Below are 25,319 nucleotides of genomic sequence, written 5' to 3'. Positions count from 1 at the left end.
ACGAAGTAGAAATGGTCGAAAGCTTCAAGCTTTTAGTTGTCCAGATCACCAACAACCTGTCCTGGTCCCTCCATGCCGACACTATAGTTAAGAAAGCCCACCAATGCCTCTATTTTCTCAGAAGACAGGAAATTTGGCATGTCAGCTACGACTCTCACCAACTTTTACAGATGCTCCATAGAAAGCATTCTTTCTAGTTGTATCACAGCTTGGTATGGCTCCTGCTCTGCCCGAGACCGCAAGAAACTACAAAAGGTCATGAATGTAGCCCAATCCATCATGCAAACCAGCCTCCCATTCATTGACTCTGTCTACACTTCCTGCTGCCTCGGCAAAGCAGCCAGCATAATTAAGGACCCCTCACACCTCAGACGTACTCTCTTCCATCTTCTTCCATTGGGAAAAAGATACAAAAGTCTGAGGTCACGTACCAACCGACTCAAGAACAGCTTCTTCCTTGCTGCCTTCAGACTTTGGAATGGACCTACCTTGCATTAAGTTGATCTTTCTCTACACCCTAGATATGACTGTCACACTACATTCTGCACTCTCTCATTTCCTTCTCTATGAACGGTATGCTTTGTCTGTGTAGCGTGCAAGAAACAGTATACCAATACCTGTGACAATAATAAATCAAATCAAAGCAGCAGTGGTCAAAACAAGGACAACAAATTGATTCCAGATCCTCAGTCCTGGAGACCAGGACCAGTTACATGTGGGTGGTCTCATAGTGCGGGGAAGAGGTGATACCCAAGGGATGTGGGGAGAGGGGGTGTGGGTCTTAATGGAGAGGCTTGGGGTGGAGGGAGACCCTACAGAAGGTCAGACCTTGGGAAGAGTGGTTTCCTGATGTATAAAGGGGCCCTTGAGGGAGATGATCTCTTAGGGGTCTAATTAGGGCTAGTGCTGTCACCACATCCCCACCTCCACAAACAACTAAGCCTTAGCTGCTCTTCATATGACAGTTTGGCAGGTGGCACCCAATATATTTTACAGGCCATCATGGCTGCAGAACCACCAGCAGGGTTTATAAAATTCTGGCAAACGCTTTTTAAATCACCTGAACATCTCGATCTGGGGTTCCACATGATACACCGCTCACTTTGATCCTTGTCCATCTGATTACAGTAAGAGTTTTAACAACACCAGGTTAAAGTCCAACAGGTTTATTTGGTAGCAAATGCCATTACCAAATAAACCTGTTGGACTTTAACCAAGTGTTGTTAAAACTCTGACTGAGTTTACCCCAGTCCAGCGCCGGCATCTCCACATCTGATTGCACCCAGAGTTAAAATTAACCTTTAGGTTTTATATGTAGGAGCACAGTATATAACCAAGAGATAGTGTTGAACTTGGGTAAAACATTTGTTCGGTCACAATTGTAATATTGAATATAATAGTATTTTTTATAGAATTATAATGTTATAACGTAGAGATTCCTATTTTGGAGAAATATAAAAATAATGGGCAAGATACACTCAAGTTTATTTGTTAGTGTCATAAGTAGGTTTACATTCATACTGCAATGAAGTTCCTGTGAAAATCCCCTAGTTGCCATACTCTGGCACCTGTTTGGGTACACTGAGGGAGAATTTAGCACGGCCAATGCACCTAACCAGCATGTCTTTTGGACTGTGGGAGGAAACCAGAGCACCCAGAGGAAACCCATGCAGTCACAGAGAGAACATGCAGACTCTGCACAGACAGTGATCCAAGCCGGGAATCAAACCCAAGTCCCTGGTGCTGTGAGGCAGCAATGCTAACCACTGTGCCATCATGATTCTATGATTCTATGAAAAAGGATCTATTTTGGATTGCAATCTCCTGTCTCTTCAGCAAGTTCACCAGCTCAAATTTGACGTAGGCAATTTTTAAACGGCCACGGAGTTCATATGGGACATATGGAAGGCTACCTGAATGTGCAAAAGGAAGGTCCTATCATCGGTTCTTGAACACTGATGGAAAACTGATGAGCAAATGGGTGCAGCACTTCCCTGGCTTTAAAAGAAGGTACTGTGGGCTGCTGTTGGGTTTGTCTTGCCTCCCTTTGCTGTGACCCCTCTCCACACCGAGGATGACTAACCTGCGGGCTGATGAAGGGTCATCCAGACTCGAAACGTTGGCTCTATTTTGTCGCCACAGATGCTGTCAGACCTGCTGATATTTCCCAGCATTTTCTGTTTTTGTTTCAGATTTCAGCATCTGCAGTATTTTGCTTTTAGCCTGCAGGCTGGCTCAGCATTGCAACCAGTGGCAATTCCCATCTTCGTGAACTCTGAAATTCACTTTGAGCAACTATGTCAACTTATGAGACTAGAGTGGACAGATTCATGAAGGAATTCATGGGGCGGCACGGTAGCACAGTGGCTAGCACTGCTGCTTCACAGCTCCAGGGACCTGGGTTCAATTCCCGGCTTGGGTCACTGTCTGTGTGGAGTTTGCACATTCTCCTCGTGTCTGCGTGGGTTTCCTCCGGGTGCTCCGGTTTCCTCCCACAGTCCAAAGATGTGCGGGTTAGGTTGATTGGCCAGGTTAAAAATTGCCCCTTAGAGTCCTGAGATGCGTAGGTTAGAGGGATTAGTGGGTAAATATGTGGGGGTAGGGCCTGGGTGGGATTGCGGTCGGTGCAGACTCGATGGGCCGAATGGCCTCCTTCTGCACTGTAGGGTTTCTATGATTTCTAAGAAAGGGTTGAAAATATGGAAACAGGTAGGGCGATTGCAATTAGAATTATTTGCTTTCATGGATGATAAGAATGGTCTCTGGAATGAAGAGCTTTATCATCTGAGGAACGATTGAGGACTCTTGGTCTGTACTCATTGGAGTTTAGAAGGATGAGGGGAGATCTTATTGAAACTTACAGGATACTGCATGGCCTAGATAGAATGGACATGGAGAGGGTGTTTCCACTAGTAGGAAAAACTAGACCCAAAGGGCACAACCCCAGACTAAAGGGACGATCCTTTAAAACAGAGATGAGGAGGAATTTCTTCAGCCAGAGAGTGGTGAATCTGTGGAACTCTTTGCCGCAGAAGGCCTTGGAGGTCATTGAGTGTTTTTAAGACAGAGATAGATAGGTTTTTGATTAATAAGGGGGTCAGGGATTATGGGGAAAAGGCAGGGGAATGAGAAAAATATCAGCAATGATCAGAGAGTGGTTGGGGTGTGGAATGGACTGCCTGCTGTGATAGTGGAGTCGGAGACTTTAGGAACTTTCAAGCAGTTATTGGATAGGCACATGGAGCACACCAGAATGATAGGGAGTGGGATAGCTTGATCTTGGTTTCCGACAAAGCTCGGCACAACATCGAGGGCCGAAGGGCCTGTACTGTGCTGTACTGTTCTATGTTCTATGTTCTATGATTGAAGGCGGAGCAGACTCGATGGGCCGAATGACCTAATTCTGCTCCCATGTCTAATGGTTTTGTGGAAAGCAATGGAGTGAACTGAATTACCTATTTCCATGTCATAACATATATTGATGCATTTCTAATCATCAACATTTTGCTTTTGTAAAGGACATTTAATGGAGTGAAATATTTCAAGTTGCTTCACAAGTCTGTTACCAGACAGATATTGATATTGAGCCAAAGTAAGGAGACATTCGGACAGGTTACTGAAAGCTTGGTCAAAGGTGCAGGTTTTAAAGGTCTTATAGGATTAATTGTGAAAAATGTATTGGAGAATTATTGATCAGAGTTGTTGCTGTGAATTTGGCCTTGCATGATTGGCCTTCTGAGGTTCAATGGCAACAGTGGTTCCCAGTCGTAGTTTGAGCATCTTAATTTTATGTGAGTTGATCATCCTTTCCTCGTTTGACATTCTTGTTGTGGAAAATATTTAAAACAAAAGAACCCTGAAATATGACTTCGACAGCTGTCAATTGTTGAAGAGAACAAAAATTGATGAATAGCTCTGATTAATATTAAAAGTCTTACAGTTGATTATTGCTTAATAAATGGGTGGCACGGTGCCTTGGATGACTCTCTGTGTGGAGTTCGCACTTTCTCCCCATCTTTCTGCATGTTTACTTCGGGCGCTCCGGTTTCCTCCCACAGTCCAAAGATGTGCAGGTTAGCTGGATTGGTCATACTAAATTGCCCCTTAGTGTCCAATAGATGTGTAGGTTAGGTGGATTTACCATGGTAAATGCACAAGGTTACGGGGATAGGGTTGCAGGGTAGTTCTGTGTAAGATACTCATTCGGAGGAGAGTCGGTGCAGACTTGATGGGCAGAATGGTCTCTGCAATGGAGAGATTCTACTCTAAATAAACAATTTTAGCTCTGAGATATGGAATGCATTGTTTATTTTATGTTTTGAACACTGCAGAAATCCACAAACAGGTTATGATACCTGAAACAATAGTAATGTTTTCTGTTTGAGGATATGAGCTGACAAGTTTACAATGGGATCAGAAAGCAGCTTTTCGCCTCAATAAATTTAGTTACTTTGAAGAATTCTGACAGTTGACAGTAGATTTTACTGAAAGTGTAGACTTTGGGCTTGGCGGGAACTTGTTCAAAATGATGTCAATAGTTGCACAACAAAATTCAAATGTTTCTGGTGCATTTTTGCAGAAAGTATCATCTGAAAAATCACTGGTGCTGATTGAAACCGTAACATTCAGAACTGGGAGGTAACAGCACGGAAGCAGACAACTTAACACATCAAAATTTCCACTACACTAGCTATGTAGCCTAATCCTGCTCTTTTAATATTCTTTCTTTTCAGCAACTATAGAATTCTCTTTTAGCAAGGATATGATTTTAATGTTGATATGCATGTAGCAGAAAATTCCACATCTGGACAATCCTCAGTGATAAGGGACATTTTCGAACTTCTTCTTTAATTCTTTTTGTGAATTATTTTTAATTTGTTCCTTCTTGTTACTGTTTCACTAACCAGAAGACACAATCCGTCACTATTTATCAAAATTCTGATAATCTCTATCAGGTTTCTTTTTAGGCATTGTGATTCCAGTCAAAAAGCATCTCATCTGTAGTAACATTCAAATGAATCCATATGGCAGCACGGTGGTACAGTGGTTAGCACCCGTGTCTGCATGGGATTCCTCTGGGTGCTCTGGTTTCCTCCCACAGTCTGAAAGACATACTGATTAGGTGCATCGGCCATGTTAAATTCTCCCTCGATGTACCCAAACAGGCACCGGAATGTGGCGAATAGGGGATTCTCACAGTAACTTCATTGCAGTGTTAATTTTTTAAAATTCATCCGTGGGGCATGGGCATCGCTGGATGTCCAGCATTTATTGCCCATCCCAAGTTGCCCTTGTTCAGAGGGTCAACCACATTGCTATGGCTCTGGAATCATATGTAGGCCAGACGGGGTAAGGACGGCAGATTTCTTTCCCTCAAGGACATTAATGAACCAGATCGGTTTTTCTGACAATCGACAATGGTTTCATGGCCATCAGTAGATTCTTCATTCTAAATTTTTTTCATTGAATTCAAATTCCACCATCTGCCGTGGCAGGATTCGAACCCGGGTCCCCAGGACATCAGCTGAGTTTCTGAATTAATTTTCTAGTGGTAATACCACTAGGCCATCGCCTCCCCAGTGTAAGCCTAAGTGTGACACTAATAAATAAACTTTTATCATTGAATCCCTTCAGTGCAGAAGAGGCCATTCGACCCTTCGAGTCTGCACCAACTCTCTGACATACTGTCTTGCCAGGCCCTCTCCCCTGCCCGGTCCCCATACATTTCCCACGGCTAATCCATCTAATCATGGGATACTAAGGGGCAATTGAGCATGGCCAATTCACCTAACGTGCCCATCTTTGGACTGTGGTAGGGAAACGGAGCAGCTGGAGGAAACCCACACAGACACGGGGAGAATGTGCAAACTCCACACAGATAATCATCCAAGGCCGGAATTGAACCCAGGTCCCTGGAGATGAGAGGCAGTAGTGCTAATCACTGTGCCACCTTGCCGTCTTTTTTAACCTTACCTTTTACACCCAGGCAGTAGATAAGCAGGGTGATGAATTTTAGAAGCCACCAGGAAAACAGGCAGCTGAATTAGGGAATTGTACCATTGTTGGTCCAGCCATCCCTGCCCCCGCTATGAGCGTTGAGTGGGCACCGTTTGGCTGGGTCGCCTGCCTGTAGTCCAATTGTGGACCCTAAGTGGATAGTTAATGCCCAATTAATGGGCAGCAATTGGGCACTCATCACAGAGTGGGCAGAGATGGAAGAGGACCTCTGTCCTGTCCAAAGATGTGCGGATTTGGTTGATTGGCCATGCTAAATTGACCCTAGTGTCAAGGGGATTAGCAGGGTAAATGTGTGGGGTTGTGGGAATGGGGCCTGGGTGAGATTGTAGTCGGTGCAGACTCGATGGGCCAAATGGCTTGTTTCTGGACTGTAAAGATTCTATGATTCTTTGTGACCCTGCTCCTGAGCCTGGCCAATTTATCCATCAACTGGTTCAGGCAGCGGGCAATCAAGAGGATCATCCAGCCTGACTTTCTGCCCCCCTTCCGTGGCTATGTTCACAGCCAGGTGTTCTACATGTCATGGGAACAGGGCGCAGATGGAGTCTGCTGGCACGATCGAGGCCTGTTATGCCTTGTGGGCACCACGTGGCCTGCGGAGATTTATTGACCTCTTTGATCACATTTTGTTTTGATGTTTTAAGTTTGTTTGATTTGGTTTTGTTTGTCGCGGTGTCCTTTTAAGGGACTGCTCTTTCAGTTTGCCCCTCATTTTTGTTGATTTAGTTTAATTAGTTCCAAAAGTGTATAATGGGCAGCAGGGTGTTCCATGCAGCAGTGCCATACAACTGTGGGATGCGTTCGTTCATGGCCTCCTAAGTTTCCAGCATTTTTTAAATATAAATTTTTGTAGGCTGCATCCCCTTTTTAGTTTCTTAAAACTCTTTTGCTTGAGTTTTATTTGCACTTCAGTCCCAGATTCTCATGATCGGCGGGCACCAAGTGTGGAGGGGGGCAGGGAGGAAGGAGGATCTCTTCATGAACCTGCTCTGGGGCCTGGTCAAGTTGTCTATCAACAGGCAGTGGACAGTCAAGGAGGTCACGTGGCTCGACTGTCTGCCCTTCTTCTGCGGCTACATTCGTGGCTGTGTGTCCTTGGAGAGGACACCCAACATGCAGTGTCCACCAGCAGGATCGAGGTCTTCCATGCCTGTTGGACACCACGGGGGTTGTGGCGTTTTATTGACCCCTTCATTCATATTTTGATCTGATAATCGAAGTTTCCTGTGTGATTTGTTTTTGTTTGATGCAGTTTCCCTTTAATGGGGCTGCTGTTTTAATTTGTTCCTCATTTTGTTAAATTGTTTCGCTCTATAGGAGTCGACAGGCAGCGGGACATGTCTGTGCTCAATGTGTAGCCAGGCAGGCTTAACCATGCAGGCTGCTGGCCAGTAAAACAAATCCTTCTCAGGCTTACTGTCACATTTGGAGGCCCCCACCTCACAATTTGTCCTCCCAATATTCACCCACCACCTAAACCTGAAAATAAGGATGGAAATTCTTTCTTGCATATGTCACTAGACTGCTTCTCAGCAACTTAATTAACTTTGTAAATAAGCTTCACCTACAAGCACGCTTTTCTACTCAGTTAGATGGCTTCTGACACTGTGTTATGTACAGGGACTCCACAATGTCTTTATCCTTATATCTTAATCTCGCCAAGTGTTAGTCTATTATTTATTAGTGTTGTCCCTCCTGCACGTTGATGGAGGATGGCTGTAATATGATATTTTTAAACCATTTAACTAAATCAGATAATATTGAAACACTTGTGTCAGTATCTGTCTTGAGGTTTGTGAGAATGACAGTCAACTTCTAATTTAATATTCCAATAATTGTTTTTTGTTTTGTTAACTTCTCCTAAGAAGGTTTTTTTCCCCCTGTGGCTCTTCACCTTTCTGGATTTTTCTTGGTTTTGTTATTTCTTTCTTCCTATGAGTGATTGGAATTTTGGATCTGCAGACCGTTTTAAAATGTCCTAACTTCTCACGGTTCTGGTACTCAGTTTCCACAGTAAGAAGTCTCACAACACCAGGTTAAAGTCCAACCGGTTTATTTGGTAGCAAATACCATAAGCTTACGGAGCAGAGCTCCTTCGTCAGATGGAGTGGATATCTGTTCTCAAACAGGGCACAGACACTGTCTGTGCCCTGTTTGAGAACAGATATCCACTCCATCTGACGAAGGAGCTCTGCTCCGTAAGCTTATGGTATTTGCTACCAAATAAACCGGTTGGACTTTAACCTGGTGTTGTGAGACTTCTTACTGTGCTTACCCCAGTCCAACGCCTGCATCTCCACATCATGACTCAGTTTCCAGCCACACTGAGCACCTCAAAATGATGATTGGTGCACTTTTTCCTGATATCATGGGCTTTGGTTTCACCGAGTTTTCCCTTTCTTTGTCTGACACTTAGAAAAGAGTGAAGCTCTTTTCTGTCTCACCCCCGCACCCCCACTTTCTTTCTTGCTTCCTAAGTTTGGGGAAAACAAGGGGAATAGTTTAAAACACAAATTAAATCTCACTTCGTCGCATTATAAAGTTCAACCTCTTCACGTATCAATTATCAAAAGGTTCATGATGACTTCTGACCAGTAGCAATTCGATAGCTGTCTAATATACATTTACTGCAAATCGAAAGTTCACAGGAGCACAATGAATTTACTGTTGGTACAATAGTCAAAGGAAAATATCTTGACCAACTCAAAACATATAAAAATTGTCTTCATCAACACAAAAGAATCTACCTGAGAAACAGTAACTTGGGTACAGTGGAGATAGAGTTCAATTTTGGCACTAATTCAAGAGTGGATTTTGGTGCCTTTAGCCCCAGCTACAAACCCCGTTCCCTAGTTACCAACTCCATCACACACCCTGGCAAGTGTCTCAGGTTGAACCAGACCTCTCACAATCTTGGTGTCAGATGTGATCTTGAGATGAGCCATTGACCACATATCCATACCATCAGACAGACTATGTATTTCTATCTCCATAACATCACCCGAGTCTTCCCTCTACCTCAGCATGCCAACTGATGAGACTCTCCATGCTTTTGTTGCCTTTGGGCTTGACTATTCTAGTGCACACTCGATTAGCCTCCCTCATTCTACCTTCTGTGGACTGTGGTCATCCAAAACACCCATCAACAGCACCTACCAAACCTATGGCCTCTACCACCTATTAGGACAAGAGCAGCAGATGCATGGGAGCACACCCACTGCAAGTTTCCCTCTAAACTACACACCATCTAGACTTGGAACTATATCACAGTTCCTTCCTGTCACTGGGTCATAATCCTGGAATTCGCTTCCAAATTGCAATGGTTCTAGACAGCAGCTCACTACCATACTTTAAAGGCCATTAATGATGGGAAATTGCTAGCCTTGCTGATGACAGACCATCCCAAATTGGCCACTGTGTATATTGGACATCCAATCCGCTACTGTCAGTTTTCCACCTCTACCTAAACTGAAAACTACTTGCAGTGATTTGTTGTATATGACCATTCCTTATTTGCAAAACCAACTCCAGCAAGCAAATAAGATTTTTTTTAAATTCACATAGTTATGGTATCACATCCTCAGGACATCCCAAGTACTTTACAGCTTATGAGCTAATATTGGTGTGGAGTCGTTGTGTATGTCGGCAAACAATCAAGGCAGCCAATTTCCCAGGCCCAATTTTAATCCCATAATGCTGCTGTGTGGAACTTAGTCTGTTTAAAATAACAAGGTGTAATTTGTGTGCCTTTGTGAGGCAATTAGAAGCTGATTGCTTTCAGCCAATCCTCGGGTCAATTAGAGGTCAGCTGGGTTTTCCTCTTAATATACTTTCTCTTTAAAACTTGTGACTCTTGAAGTCAATTAGGAGGCACTTTCCATTAGTGATTTTTCTCTGTTCATTAGAAATGATTGGATTTCCTTTCTTTTTGTTTTAAAGGTGTGACAAAGAAATTGTGTATGTGTGATACCTGATGGGTGGTGGATGTGTCTTGAACCTCTTTTAGTCCCATGTATCTGACTATCTGCCAGAGATTGGGGTTTAGAATTCTGAAGATTCTAATTTGGAAACACAACCTCAATCCAATTAAAAGCACTTGATGATCAGCTCATTCTTTTATAGATTTTTCAGTCCCTCGCAAGATAGGTTTGGATGAAGAAGGCTCTTTGATCTTTTCATCAACCCTAACATATTCTCATTACAAAATCCAGCTCCTTTTATTAAATGAGTTAAAGATGCTGGCCTCAAACACTATTCCTGATAATGAGGTCCACTTCATGATTACCTTCTGTGTAAAGAAATACTTCTGTCTGTTCTAACCTTCGCTAGCACAAACTTAGCCTGAGTGCTATCTAATGTATCTAAAATATTATTTTTCTGTCCTGGTAGCTACTTTGTGCACATTCAGAGCACCGTCTACCCCTTGTCAAGACATTTTATTCAAAACTAAAGAGTTCTAGCTTACGAGTACATTTCAATTCAAATTAAAGTTTATGAAATGTCTACAATAGTCATGATGTAGAGATGTCGGTGTTGGGCTGGGGTAGGCACAGTAAGAAGTCTCACAACACCAGGTTAAAGTCCAACAGGTGTAATTGGAATCATGAGCTTTTGGAGCGCTGCTCCTTCATCAGGTGAGTGGAGGGTTGGCTGATGAAGGAGCAGCGCTCTGAAAGCTCGTGATTCCAAATAAAGTTGTTAGACTTTAACCTGGTGTTGTGAGACTTCTTACTGTGCACAGTAGTCATGTTATCCATTCTTTCACCAGTTAACAATATAATTGATAAAAACAGAAAATGTTGGAAATACTCAGCAAGTCAGGCAGCATCTATGGAGAGAGAAACCGAGTTAATGGGTGGAATGTTGCTGTCTCGCCTGCCATGGGACTTATAGCGGGTGGGACACGAACCCTGCAAAGGTCCGTTGACCTTGAGTGGGATTTTCCAGTCTTGGGCGGCTGGAAAATCCCACCCTACGTTTCAAGTTTGTGATCTATCATCAGAATCGGGAAAAGTTAAAAATGTCATAGGCTTTAAGCAAGTGGAAAGGAGGGAGGTGGGAAAAAGAACAAAAGGAAGAGGTCTTAGTGAAAACAGGAGAGATTAAATGACAGTCGGTGGTGCAACACCAAAAGGGGTTTGTAATAAGACAAGTAAAGAAACAAAAGGTGTATCCAGAGGAGGTGTGAATGACAGAATAATGAACAGCTGCTATCAGAAAGCAAAGACAAAAGAAAAACTGGAGTTAAAACAACACCTGCAAAGAAAAAGCAAAGAAAATGGGGGGCAGAGGCTGCAGTCTGATATTGTTGAACTCAATGTTGAGTCTTGAAGGCTGTCAAATGCCTCATCAAAAGAATGAGGCACTGTTCTTTGAGCTTCTTTGGAACCTTATTGCAGGTCAAGGACAGGGAGTTCAGAGCAGGAGCAAAGTGAGAAATTAAAATTAAAGGCAACTGAAAGTTCAGGATCGTGCTTGTGGGATGAATGGAGATGTTCTGCAAAGTGGTCATCCAGTCCATGTTTGGTCCCCCCAGTGTAGAGCGGACCACACTGTAAGCAGTGAGCACGGTATAATAAATTGAAAGAAGCACATGCAAGTTGCAGTTTCATCTGGAAGGAGTGTTTGGGGGTTTGGGTGGTGAGGAGTAAGGAGTCTCTTATACTTGCGTGGAAATACGCTGTGAGTAAGGGAAGGCGATATTGAGGGTGGCTGAGGTGTGGACCTGGGTGTCACGGAGGAAACAGTCGCTTTGGAAAGCTGAATGGGAGGAGAGGAGATGATATGCTGAGTGTTGGACTCATGCTGGAGATGGTGGAAATAGTGTAGGATGATCCATTGAATACTAAGGCTGTTGGGGTGGAAAATATGGACAAAGAGAACCCTTTCATGATTCTGGGAAGGAGGGGAAGGGATGAGGGCAGAAGTGGTGGAAATGGCACAGACATGATCGAGGGCTTCATTAACCTCAGACAAAATAATTAAAGGGCCAGTGTTATAAACCCTATATAATACAATGGATTTCTGTTGTAGAATGATTATCAGAAAGGTGAAGTCAGCTTATGCTATAGAAAAAAAACCTGCTGTAAAATTGTTTAAAATCTAGACTACAATGACCTAGGTTAAATGTCTTCAAATACCATTATTAAAATCACACTCAGAATACCCACAATCTTATCGGTTTCAATATCTGTTGAAGGCAAGATATTGGATAGGCAGAGTTACTTACATCAAGGCTTTATCCTCAGCTGTTACTTCAACATGAGATGAAACTCTGCGAAAACAATTGTACTCCTTTATTATTTCCATTTGAACCCTAAATCCACTCACTGATTTGTAAGTAAGTTATTAGAATTTTACTTCTTAAACAAAACTACAGGACTAAGATGTCTTTTCCTTTCAAGTAGGGTTTAAACTTTATATCAGTGAACTAGATTAGAGCCTTCATGAACTGGGACACGGGTAATATTCAAGTTCCAAAATCCAGTCTGAAGTGATTATATTACTCCATAACAACATTGCGCACTCTCTCTCCACCCTGTGTGCCCTTAGAAACCAGTGTGGTCAAACTTGTGAGACATCTGTCCTCCTAATGGTTATCCTTGTTGTTAACACATGAAAATATTATCAAAGTTGGCTTCTTTTAAAAAATGCTAATTCTTTATCAGTTCACTACCTTACCAGGTGCATATGTTTTGCTCTCACTCTCACCCTCCCCCACAAAAGAACGCAAGAGGTGTAACAGGCGGATCACCGCAGTGAATCGCAGCGAGCTCCCAACTGGCACACCAGACTGCCAGCAGGCTGCTCGTGTCAGCTCTACAGAACAACTACAGCATGTCAGATTGTACAAGACTAGCTCTCTGGTGTATAAGACATTTGTCAATGTCTTATTGCTGTGCGATGCCTGCCCTGGGAATTCCTCGGCGTAAAATTCTGGCCAACAAGTCTAATCAAAAAAAATTGACAAAAGCAAGGGGGGCGCTGGGGTGGTGGCAGGGTACGCAAATCTGACCCAGCTTTTTTTTCGGGAAAAGGAAAATTCTAATACACAATGTGTATCCAAGGACGTTCCAGGATGGCTGACCTGGAGACACAGAATTGTGCAGACTTGACAAATCAGATTGGTGGAATAATCTGTAGGGGAAAGAAATGTGAGTGATAGCAGGCTCTGATGAATTCAGAGTGTATTTGATCCTTTTTTTAACAATGAATGAAATTTGCTGTGAATAGCTTGCAAGCTGCTGAAGCCTCTGGCATCACCTAAGCCGACACTCAGATCACACCTTCATTTAATGAGCTTCTCCAAAGTTTATACATCTTGCTTTTCCTCGGGGAGTTAAGTGGGGCTTCAGTCATTCACGGCTGGGGCTGTGAGGAGAGGGGTGGCATAGCAAATTTTTGATTAAAAAGCCAAAGTAATTATGCGCAGATAACAGAAATGAGCTTTCAGTTGCTCAACATCAAGGCATGGCCTTATCTTAAACAGGGCCTTGGCACAGTGATGCAAAATGGTCATGCAAAATTAATTTTTAATGTGTTCAATTTATATTAAAAATTCCTGCAAGTGTGCAAAAATATTATGTTTTAAAATATTTTTCAAACTGGAATTGCCTGAAGGTGTTGCCGAGGAAGAAAAAAAAAGCTTTCAAACTGAAGGGAGTGAAAGGTTTTTATTAGACATCATGCAAGCATTCAGATGAAACTCAGGTCATTTTTTAAGTGTCTGATATAATATTCTATAATATGCTGCAATAGGAATAATGAATCACTGAAGTGTTCATAGAATTTCCACAGAACTGTTACCAAGACATTGTGGACTGATCCAACCGTGGTTCATAGTTATTTAAATTTTCACAACACTTTGAATGAGACACGTACTGCATCCAATGAGTTCTATATTTTGCTAAATAAATTGGTCTATTTATGAGCCTGTGGCCATGACAAAGACACAGGAGTCTCCAGGAGCAATGCTAAATGTGCAAAATCGCATGAACTTTTATTCACCCTAGGTCAAGAGTAGGGTAAACACCAGGCAAAAAAGTTGGGTGGAATCTTGGCCTCTAATCTAACTGAACCTTCTGCTAATTGCATTTTTAAATAGATCAACTCTATAAGGAGGCCAGGTGGGAATAAAAAATACACTCAGTCAAATACTACAGCTGTCACTTTAATGTTCATTCATATGTCAGAATTTAAATTTGGGTTCAAGAGTAAACTTTACTCATATACTACGTATTTGAGTTTTAAGATGGCATGAGTTTAAATCCTGCCTTTCTGTATTGTAACATATTTAATCATATTAAATAAACTCTGTTGAACTCTGTTTTGAAGAGAACAGAACAATTGCATCATTTAGTGGCATTTAAACCCTAACCTCCGAATTTTGTTACCTGAGAATAATTATAACTTTTGACCATCTATGTCAATAAAACAGACTTGTAGCAAAGTGGCTGAACAACTACCATCTTCTAAATTGTTGGTGCTGTTCAAATGTCACGTGTGATATAAACAAACAGTAAATGTGTAATCTGTGAGATATGACATTTGTCTCATTTGTGACTGCAATGTGATAAGGCATTTGCATCTTTATCACACAGAGTTTTGCAGCTCGGGTCACTCGAAGGTTAGGTATGACACAAATCCTTCACTTCTTATCCTTGAATTTGTCACCTTGGAGACTGGCATTGACAGCTCAGTGAGGGGCCTGAAGATTAACTGAAGAGTGGGGAGCAGAGCCACAGATTTCAGGTCTGAATTGCCAACTTCTATTTAATTCTTTGCCTGGGTTGAGAGAGCTCTGACAATTTGGGCTTATGAAGCGACTGGTTACATTTAATGTTTGGGACGTGTGAAAAATTCAATGTTTTTGAGTGACCCTTTAGATTGACCGTACTTCTAAAATGGTTTTAAGAGAACCTTGTCTTCTGTCTGGACTAGAGTCAGATTGCCAACCCGAAAACTGGGTTGTGGTGCCAGCTTTGCAACAGTGAGCTCCAAGAACTCTTTTGTGTTAACGATAAAGCAATAACATAACTGGTCCATTTTAGAGTTGTTACTATAAAATCTGCTGCAGTGGTGTGAGTCCTCACTGACCAGCAAGTGATAAATAACACCAGCACATATGTCAGATTCATAGTTTGTAAAAGTAAATTATGCAGGTGGCACGGTGGAACAGTGCTTAGCACTGCAGCCCCAGCACCAGGGACCCGGATTCGATTCCCGGCTTGAGTCACTGTCTGTGTGGAGCTTGCACATTCGCCCCGTGCCTGTGTGGGTTTCCTCCGGGTGCTCTGGTTTCCTCCCACTGTCCAAAGATGTGTGGGTTAGGTGGATTGGCCATGCTAAAATGCCCCTTAGTGTCAGGGTAAATGTACGGGGATAGGGCCTGGGTGGGATTGTGGTCGGTGCAGGCTTGATGGGCCGAATGCCTTCCTACTGCACTGTAGGATTCAATGATTCTATGCAGGCAAATCTTACACACTGAATTACATAAGGATATGGGTAGCACGGTGGCACAGTGGTTAGCACTGCTGCCTCACAGCGCCAGGGACCTGGGTTCGATTCCAAGCTTGGGTCACTGTCTGTGCGGAGTTTGCACTTTCTCCCCGTGTCTGCGTGGGTTCCCTCTGGGTGCTCCGGTTTCCTCCCACAGTCCGAAAGACATGCTAGTTAGCTGCACTGGCCATGCTAAATTCTCCCTCAATGTACCCGAACAGGAGCCGGAGTGTGGCAACGAGGGGATTTTCACAGTGGCTTCATTGCAGTGTTAATGTAAGATTACTTGTGACACTAATAATTAAACTCAAAAGAAGTGTGAGATTTTGTAATTTAATTTCAGTTGCTAAAACTTTTAATCTGATTAGAAGGTGGGTTGCAAGATATTTGATATCAATACCAGTTGGACTATCTTTAAAGCCCTCATCGAAATGACAATATGCTGGTCATATCAGGCAGTTTTTAAACAGTATATACAGTTGTAAGACGCATGTAGAATGTGTGGTTATGTGTATTGGCAGTGACATTATGATTTATTACTCTCTGTGAAAAACCATTACAAACAAAGAAAAACTATTTATATTTTCAGCAGTCTGCTTGAATAGGAATCAGATTGTACTTGGTTCGGGAACTGAGGTCATCATTCACTCCCATTTTACCCCCACCTTTCCCTCAGTGAATAGATCTGCCTTGTCTGTTCCTGCTTTATCAAGCAGACATCTACATCTGTGAGTAAAGCTCCACTTCCTCAGTTAAAAAGCTGCATCTGATTGTACTAATAAAGCCCCACTTCCTCAGTTCAAAACCTGTGTCAGATTGGGCCAATTATTTGAATGAGTCACTGCAACAGGCAACACAACAGTAGGTCTTCGGGGACCTTTGAACTGAGATTTCTTCAAAGGTGAACCACACACTATTATTAGGTGATTGTCAAAAAAATTACCAAATCGCTGATTTTCTAAGTTAAACTGTGTTATAGTGATGGAAGAATGCACAGGACTGAGGAAATGCATGTGGTAGAGAAAAGGAGGAAGAGAGTGAGACAGGCAGGGGGTGGATAACAAAAAGTAATGGAAAAAGGATATAGAAAACAGAACCAAACTTAATATTGAATTCACTTTGATGTGGTGTTTCAGATGTGAAACTGTCAGAGACCTGTGCTAATTTCTTACTATTGTTTAACGTATCTAGATTGAGTACTTTTATCATTTTTATAAGTTTTCCAGTTTTAAAATTTCAGACTTTGGAAAAGTAAATGGAAAAGTAACTACATGCAATATATTTAAATAAACACATTAGCAAACTGGTAGGTCTTGTGGCACAGTGGGTGGTGTCCCTGCCTCCGAGTTAAAAGCTCCGGGTTCAAGTCCTACCCCAGGACTAGATAACCCAAGGAAGGTGTGCTCTTAATGTGGCCAAACAGGTCTTTTTATATTCTTTCATGGGATGTGAGCATCGCTAGCAAGCAGCAACATTTGTTACCCATCCCTAATTGCAATTTAACCGAGTGCTCAGTCATTTGTAGCACAGTGGTTAGCACTGCTGCTTCACAGCTCCAGGGTCCCAGGTTCGATTCCCGGCTCGGGTCACTGTCTGTGTGGAGTTTGCACATTCTCCTCGTGTCTGCGTGCGTTTTCTCCGGGTGCTCCTGTTTCCTCCCACAGTCCAAAGATGTGCGGGTTAGGTTGATTGGCCAGGTTAAAAATTGCCCCTTAGAGTCCTGGGATGCGTAGGTTAGAGGGATTAGCGGGTAAATATGTGGGGGTAGGGCCTGGGTGGGATTGATGGGCCGAATGGACTCGATGGGCCGAATGGCCTCCTTCTGCACTGTAGGGTTTCTATGATTCTATGATTTCAGAGGGCAGTTAGGAGTCAACCACATTACTGTGGGTCTGGAGGGTGTCACGCATCAGCCAGACCAGGTAAGGACGGCAGATTTCCTTGGGGTCCGGGTCCATAGGACTCTTAAATCGGCCTCGCAGGTAGAGGATGTGGTCAAGAAGGCGTACGGCGTACTAGCCTTCATTAATCGAGGGATTGAGTTTAGGAGTCGGGAGATAATGCTGCAGCTTTATAGGACCCTGGTTAGACCCCACTTGGAGTACTGCGCGCAGTTCTGGTCACCTCATTACAGGAAAGATGTTGAAGCCATTGAAAGGGTGCAGAGGAGATTTACAAGGATGTTGCCTGGATTGGGGGGCATGCCTTATGAGGATAGGTTGAGGGAGCTTGGTCTCTTCTCCCTGGAGAGACGAAGGATGAGAGGTGACCTGATAGAGGTTTACAAGATGTTGAGAGGTCTGGATAGGGTAGACTCTCAGAGGCTATTTCCAAGGGCTGAAATGGTTGCTACGAGAGGACACAGGTTTAAGGTGCTGGGGGGTAGGTACAGAGGAGATGTCAGGGGTAAGTTTTTCACTCAGAGGGTGGTGGGTGAGTGGAATCGGCTGACGTCGGTGGTGGTGGAGGCAAACTCGTTGGGGTCTTTTAAGAGACTTCTGGATGAGTACATGGGATTTAATGGGATTGAGGGCTATAGATAGGCCTAGAGGTAGGGATATGATCAGCGCAACTTGTGGGCCGAAGGGCCTGTTTGTGCTGTGGCTTTCTATGTAAAGGACATTAGTGAATGAGATGGGTTTTTACAATAATAGACAATGGTTTCATGGTCATCATTAAATTTTTAATTCCAGATTTTTAATTGAATTAAAATTTTACCTTCTGCTGTGGTGGGATTTGAACATGAGTTGAGTGTGTCAACCTGCAAATCCTTCCCAACACTCCAATGGCTAGCAGCAAGAGCAGGAGAGACTCCTAGTCAGCCACGCTTGATGAGGAGTGGCGCTTCTCATGCTATAAGTGCCTCATGACAGACTAGTGACGTGTCCTGGGAATGACTAGCTGTGGAAACAGACGATCTTAGTGCACCACTAGATATGGGAAGAGAATTGGAATTGGAAGCAAACTGGTGAATTCCTACTGTAATGAAATTGTAGAAATGGGGTGAAAGCCAGTAAGTCGACCATGCCTGTACCAGTGTCAGGTTTACACCAAAGCTGTGTACTTCAGTCCCATTTCTATGTTCTTCTTTTCCATGTATCTCTTTGTCAGGATATCTATATTCTGGATGTAGCTCTATCATAATGCATCAAAGGTTTCCGGTTTGTCCTCAAAATTTGTTCTGATTGCCACTTTTCTAGAACATGAGATACATCTGCCACTCACGCACGTCAGTGACCTTTTTAAAAATCACATTCCTTCCTACTCAGTGATGCTTCTCTGATGTGTCACAGATTAGAAAGAAAGCAATTAATTCTCCCCGCCCCCTTTTCTAATTTATCGGATATCATAATCACTCGTCATCAACAACATGAAGTGGTTAAAAAATATTTTTTTTTAATACATATTCTTTTTATTTTGACACAATTTAAAACTGCTCCACTGCATAGTGCAACACGGTGGCACAGTGGTTAGCACTGCTGCCTCACAATGCCAGGGACCCGGGTTCAATTCCTGCCTCGGGTCTGTGTGGAGTTTGCACATTCTCCCTGTGTCTGTGTGGGTTCCCTCCGGATGCTCCGGTTTCCTCCCACAGTCCAAAGATGTGTGGGTTAGGTTGATTGGCCATGCTAAAATTGCCCCTTAGTGTCAGGGGGATTCGCAGGGTAAATACGTGGGGTTACAGGGATAGTGCTTGGGTGGGATTGGTGTCAGTCCTGGCTCGATGGGCCAAATGGCCTCCTCCTGCACTGTAGGGTTCTGTGAATAACTGGAAGCTGCCATATAACTTGACTTTTTTTTTCCAAGTGTTACCTTGTTTGCAAGGGCATGATACAATATCTGACAGAAAAAAAGAGCATCCCCTAATGGCCATATTATTGACATACTTTACTAGATTTGTTGGAATAGATTTTAAACAATTCCTCTATTATTTATTCCTTGTGTTGCATAATGGAATTTCTGGTTTGATCATTTGAAACCAATTTCATAAGGGAAGCATTATACGTGTTGGTGTTTTAACTAAGCACGTATTTCATCCACTTACAACTGATTCAAAAGAGTCTATTTGAACCAGCCGAGATCCCTGTTACTGCGGGTCTATAAGGTGAGGCTGATTGGATGAGATGTGCTGGATCAGGCTCTTCAAATATTTGTGTTTTGACAGCGCTTCTCACTGTAAAGTGTTTTACTTTTACACCACATCGACAGACAAATATGCTGCTCAATTGATGGAAACTGCAAAATCTCTTTTTGCAATTACCTGCCGGTCAATTTAAGGTCAATCTCATAAAAGAGAACCAACCTGATTTCTGCAGCCCATCCTTAGACCAGCAGTAAGTACATTACTGTCGTTATAATGTAAATAATTTGTGTGTCATTACTAGGATTACAAAACTCAAAATGCATTTCACTATACTTGGATAGGAAACAGCCACTACTACTTGAAAATAAAATCTATATAGCCAGCTACTGCAGTCTTCAATCAAATCTATGTTGAAGTGACCATAAGACTATTGTTAAAGCTAGAATGACTTGATCTGTGTAGGCCCCAGAAGCATTTTGCTCTTTTCTAAAGGCCAATTTCTTTAGCTATTGATTGTGAAAGTGATATCACACTGGAAGGTGTATTGATATGGTGTTAGTTTACATAGCAGTCCTGAGGATCATCACTGGCTAATCAAAGCCACTGTCTGAACATTGCTCTGAACACAGTACAAACAAAATCAATAGACGATTAAATGACATGTACAAGATGTATCAATATTAAATATATACCATTTCCCGGACACAAACGCAGCACAAGGTGGATGGAGCAAATCGGCTCAGGTTGTGACGAGTGCCAGGGTAGTCCATTGTGGAAAAGCAAAGTGCCGTTAAAGTGATATTAGTTCTGTTTTGTGTCTCCAATGTAAATTGCTGAAGGATTTCAGGAAATATTTACAGCGCTCTGAACTTCCTAAAATAGTGATTGCTGCGGATTTTCAAATTTGAGTGATTAATTCTTTTTCAAAAAACATTAAACGACTCCGAAATACACCTAAAGGGTTAACATAGTTAAGTCTGTTTGGCTTAGTGCCAACACCTCTATAATTTGCCTTGAGAAAGACCACCAAGATTGGTGGCTGAAAAATTACCACTAAATCATATAAATCTGCCAAGGTTAACACTTTAATTATGTGTTGGAGCTATTTGTGTGTTATTTAATATGGGCTCATGTCAAAACTGCACCTTGAAGTAGAGGAGGGTAATCTGACAAACCTTTTGGGTGCACTATTCCTCAGGAAAATTTCCTGCCACAATCCTGCCACATGACTACCAATTAATCGCATGCCCGCTTTTCATCTCTCCTCTCTTGGAGGCCATCCCTTCAGCTGGCCCAGCACTAAGGTCTGGAATTCCCTCCCTAACCCTCTCTGCCTCACTGCCTCTCTCTCCTCCTTTAAGATGTTCCTTACAACTACTTCTTTGACCAATCCATCCCCTTACTTGATTCAGTGTCAAATTTTGTTTGACAAGGCTCTTGTAAAGAGCTTTGGAATATTTTAACACATTGTCATTAGGTCACAGACCAGTCATGATCTCATTGACTTAAAGAACATGATTGAGGGGCGAAATGGTCTAATCGTGTTCGTAGAATCATAGAATCCCTACAGTGCAGAAGGAGGCCATTCGGCCCATTGAGCCCGCACAGACAACAATCCCACCCAGGCCTTATCCTTGTAACCCCACATATTTACCCTGCTAGTCCCCCTGACACTAAGGGGCAAATCAGCATGACCAATCAACCTAATGCACACATTTTTGGACTCTGGGAGGAAACCGGAGCACCCGGAGGAAACCCATGCAGACATGGGGAGAACGTGCAAACTCCACACAAACAGTGACCGGAGGCCGGAATTGAACCCAGTGTCTGGCACTGTGAGGAGGCAGTGTTAACCACTGTGCCACCATATTACCCCTGTGTTCCTCTGTATAAATGCTAGTCATTGTCATTGTTGTTTGATTGACGGGTGATCTCAGCAGGTGAAATTTAGAGTTATCATTAATGTCAGTGCCAGTGTAAGGACGATCATAATTATTTGCTGGAGTTCCAAAATCATATTTGGCAATGCCAAGCACAATTGTAAGCATCCTCTTATTTAGAATTATCCTTTTAACGCATTGCTGACATCCTTAACCTGAACAGTCTGTTTCAAAGCATATGCTCCATTTTTCAAATTAATTTTACAAGCAAAACTTTTAGGGGTTGTCCCAGTGATCTCAATACATTCATCCATGATGTGACTGGGCCATATAATCCCAAACTGAATCTTCACTCAGCACTTTGCTGCTATGTATCACAGATTCACTGGCTTCAGAGGAGGAAGATTCACTGGCTTCAGAGGAGGAGGGAAGAAAAGACAACTAAAAAAGAAAATGGGTGAGAAATATAGACTTTTAGTTCCAAAGGAAAAGGATTTTGAGGAGAACAACCTATAACGCAAAAGAGCTTTGTGAAATCTTATTTCGAGAGAGCTCAGCAACCATCCTCCTGTTAGGGTACAGCAGCATCCTTGGGGTTACTATCGACCAGGAACTCAACTGGACTTGCCACATAAATACAGTAGCTACAAGAGCAGGTCAAAGGCTAGGAATACTGCAGCGAGTAACTCACCTCATAACTCCCCAAAGCCTGTCAACCATCTAAAAGGCTCAAGTCAGGAATGGACTACTCCCCACTTGCCTGGATGGGTGCAGCTCCAACAAAGTTAAAGTTTATTTATTAGTGTCACAAATAGGCTTACATTAACACTGCAATGAAGTTACTGTGAAAATCCCCTAGTCAGCACACACCGGCGCCTGTTCAGGTACACTGAGGGAAAATTTAGCATGGCCAATACACCTAACCAGCATGTCTTTTGGACTATGAGAGGAAACCGAAGCACCCAGAGGAAACCCACGCAGACACAGGGAGAACATGCAGACTCCACACAGCCAGTGACCCAAGCCGGAATCGAACCTGGGTCCCTGGCGCCGTGAGGCAGCAGTGCTAACTACTGTGCTACCATGCCAACCCCACACTCAAGAAGCGGGACACCATCCAGGATTAAACAGCCTGCTTGATTGGCACCACATCTACAAACATCCAGTCCCTCCACCACCGATGCTCAGTAGCAGCAGTGTGTACTATCTACAAGATGCACTGCAGAAATTCACCAAAGGTCCTTAGACAGCATCTTCCAAACCCATGACCACTTCCATCTAGAAGGACAAGGGCAGCAAGTACATGGGAACACCACCACCTGCAAGTTCGCCTTCCAAGCCACTCACTGTCCTGACTTGGAAATATGTTGACGTTTCTTTGCAGTTGCACGTTCAAAGTCCTAATGGCATCAACCCACAGCACGTGGACTACAGCGTTTCAATGAGGCAGCTCACCACCACCTTCTCAAGGGCAACTAGGGATGGGCAATAAATGCTGGCCAGCCAGCGACGCCCATGTCCCACAAATGAATTTAAGAATGCACCTACAGAATGATATCCAGGTCAACAATTTGACCAGAAACCGAATGAAATTCAATGTGCGAGCAGATCAAACTCTTTCCCAATTCTAATGCTTAAACAGTACTGCTAAATGTGAGGTGGTTCACACAGATCTACATGAAGAATGCACAATACCTGTATTAATTTGCATCGTAAAGCCAAACCTAAGCCAAGGAGATAGTAACCTTCAGGAACCCACTTTTGAAGCGAGTCAATATTCGAACATCTTCTGTCATAAAATATAAATCCTTTACAGGTGTCAAAACATCTCAGTAAATTGAAGCTCCATCCAAAACACTTCAATAAATGTAGCCGAACATAGATTTATATCCCTTGAGTCATCAGACGAATTCTCAGCCTTGGCCGAGATGTTAGGGGAAGTGCAGAACGGCTCTTCACTGAAAGGGAGTTAGTATGAATGACCCAAATCATAATTTATATGCTTCTTTGCAGCTCAGTTACAAAGTGGATTGGCAGAGGCTGGGAACTATGCCACTCATTTATTCTTCCTGTTGGGTCTCGTGTGTCGCGTGGGGAAACTGACAGTAACAAATTACATCTACCTACTTTATCATACGAAACGTCCTGAGGTAATTTACAATACACTGGACAATGAATGTGAACAAAAAATAGAGGTGGGGGTTGAGGGGGGGGGGAGCGCGGTGTTGGGGAGTGGTGGGGAGATGACAAAAGGCGCAGTCAAGAAGGTCTACTTTGAGAATGTTTTGGACAGTAAAGAGAGCGACAGCAAGGTGAAGGGGTTTGAGTGGAGGGAGTAGTGCTGAATGTTGTGTCACTGATAGTGGGGTTGAAGAAACGAGAAGCATTATGTAGTACTGACCAGAGTTGGTAGAGGAAAGAAAGGGAGATATGTTAGCAAAAAAGCATATTTTTCAAATATAACACGTGCATGAACGCTAGCATAAAAGAAGTGAGTTCAGGGATTTTATGAACTTGCTGTTAAGTTTCATCCACTTTTCACTTGCGTAAATTTCCTGATGATTATGCCATCCTATCCTTCACTTTTTATGAAGATATTTATACATCTTTGTCAATTAACACTTAAGAGTTCAATGGTTAACTATTTTATTTTACATAACATAGTGTAAACATACCACCACCACTGAGGAACACCTTACCAAAAAGATGCACAGCTACTGGTATTAACAGCAGAAAGACAGCAAGGATACTGTTTCAATTCAGTTCAATAGTGGTTGACAGCTACCAGTGTTTCCAGTGCAAGATTGCTCTGGATTTCACACTGTGGCTGTCTGCTCAAACTGTGCCCACAGTGCAGCCTTGATGCTGCGTTGTCATAGGCAGCTTTTAGTTGTCTGGGCACCTGACTGAAACTGGCATTAGTCTCCTTAAATAGACAAACCTGGTTCCTGGGGTAGTTCTACAACCTCAGATAATAAATTTAAGCACAAATTTAGGTTGAGATTGGCGTGGTGTGCACTCTACTAGTTTGAAAGAGGTGATGAGCAAACCAGACAGAGATCATTTAAAAGATCAGTAGAGGCTGCTCAGTAAAAAGGCCCATTAAAATGTCATCTTTTATTTCTGTAGGCTCAAGAAAAGCAGGGGTGCTCCTCAATCATAGAAGAGTAGAATCCCTACAGCGCAGAAGAGGGCCATCAAGTCTGCACTGACTCTCCAACTGAGCATCTTACCCAGGCCCTTACCCTGATATCCGCACACATTTCCATGGCTAATCTATCTAACCTACACATCTTGGGACACTAAGGGGCAATTTAGCATGATCAATCCACCTAACGTGGGCATATTTGGACTGTTGAAGGAAACCAGGGCATCCAGAGGAAATCCATGCAGACACGGGGAGAATGTGCAAACTTCACACAGTCACCCAAGGCTGGAATTGAACCCGGGTCGCTGGCTCTGTGAGGCAGCAGTGCTAACCACTGTGCCACCGTGCCGCATGTCAAGAAGAACTCTAAATCACCACCCTCTCTAGAATTGCTTTTCACATTGCTACCCATTCCCAAATCTCCCAGCCCTGTCAGAACCTCCACAGCGCCGTCAGCTACAGTGGGTGCCAGTTTGATGGCTGCAATTCACCAACAGCATTTACATAAGGACCAAAGTCAAATTTAGCCAGGCCTCAGCCTTGCACGGAGTGATTAGAGTATAAAAGCTGGGGTCTGATGTTGCAGCTGTATAGAACGCTGGTTAGGCCACATTTGGAGTACTGTGAGTGGTTGTGGTTGCCGCACTACCAGAAGGACGTGGAGGCTTTGGAGAGAGTGCAGAAAAGGTTT

At 43.1% G+C, this 25,319-nt stretch overlaps 1 long non-coding RNA gene across 1 annotated transcript in view; it reads right to left on the bottom strand.

Moving 5' to 3' along the window:
- LOC144503542 (uncharacterized) overlaps nucleotides 1–12,855 on the bottom strand; it is an 82,254-nt gene extending 69,399 nt beyond the window's left edge. Inside the window, exons 1-2 of the long non-coding RNA XR_013499501.1 lie at nucleotides 12,700–12,855; nucleotides 12,248–12,292 (exon numbers count right to left, since the gene is read on the bottom strand). This is a non-coding gene — a long non-coding RNA (uncharacterized LOC144503542). The remainder of the gene's footprint in view (nucleotides 1–12,247; nucleotides 12,293–12,699) is intronic.
- Between the last annotated feature and the right edge of the window lie 12,464 nt (nucleotides 12,856–25,319).

The sequence above is a fragment of the Mustelus asterias genome, chromosome 14 (genome assembly GCF_964213995.1).
Source record: "Mustelus asterias chromosome 14, sMusAst1.hap1.1, whole genome shotgun sequence".
Classification (NCBI taxonomy): Eukaryota; Metazoa; Chordata; class Chondrichthyes; order Carcharhiniformes; family Triakidae; genus Mustelus; species Mustelus asterias.
Note: the sequence above shows the minus strand (reverse complement) of the source record. Positions and strands in the feature narration are given on the sequence as shown.